Source organism: Colobus angolensis, unplaced genomic scaffold, assembly GCF_000951035.1.
Source record: "Colobus angolensis palliatus isolate OR3802 unplaced genomic scaffold, Cang.pa_1.0 Scaffold250, whole genome shotgun sequence".
NCBI lineage: Eukaryota > Metazoa > Chordata > Mammalia > Primates > Cercopithecidae > Colobus > Colobus angolensis.
Genome location: NW_012115711.1, coordinates 1944330 through 1945285, shown reverse-complemented (window position 1 = coordinate 1945285; position 956 = coordinate 1944330).

Sequence of the window (956 nt, the reverse complement as noted above, 5' to 3'; positions counted from 1 at the left end):
AAAGAAAGAAAGAAAGGACTTGAAGTTAAACTGGAAACATCAACATGAACTCGCACCCTTAAAAAGTTTTCACTTTGTTACTTAAATCATTCAGATTGCCTCTCCCTACCAACAGTAGTCATGTAGAAAAATCTAAACCTTCCCGCCAACCCCCCAGATCTTCTACTTTTTTCTGCCAAACGGAATCAGAGTTCCTTGAGCAGAGGACAAAAAAAAGCAAAATGTTCCTACAAACATCTTATTGTCACAAAGCAAGGATGCTCTCACAAATATCTCTGGGACATTTCAAAAAGACAAAGACAAATTTTAAAGTTATATATTGGATAGGCGCGGTGGCTCATGCCTATAATCCCAGCGCTTTGGGAGGCCAACGTGGGCGGATCACTTGAGATCAGGAATTTGAGATTGTCTGGCCAACATGGTAAAACCCCGACTCTACAAAAAATACAAAAATTAGCTGGACATCATTGTGGGTGCCTGTAATCCCAGCTACTCGGGAGGCTGAGGCAGGGAAATTGCTTGAACCCGGGAGAGGCCGAGGTTGCAGTGAGAGGAGATCGCACCACTGCACTCCAGCCTGGGTGACAGAGTGAGACTCTGTCTAAAATAAAATAAAATAAAATAAAATAAAAGCTACATATTCTTTGAACCAACAATTGTACTTATAGAAATTTATGTCACAAATACACTCAAACATGTACAAAAGGTGAAGAAATTCACTGCAGCAATATTTGTAGTAGAAAATGTTGGAAACAACCTAAATGTCCATCAATAAGAAACTGGTTAAATAAATTGCAGTGTATTAATACAACAGAATACTATAAAACCACCAGAAGAAAAAAGGTAAGATCCTATGTGCATCGAAATGGAAGATCACCAAGATATACTGTTAAGTGAAAAAAGCAAGATGCATGTCAGTACACATAGAATACTGCCATTTCTGTAACAGTGAAAGG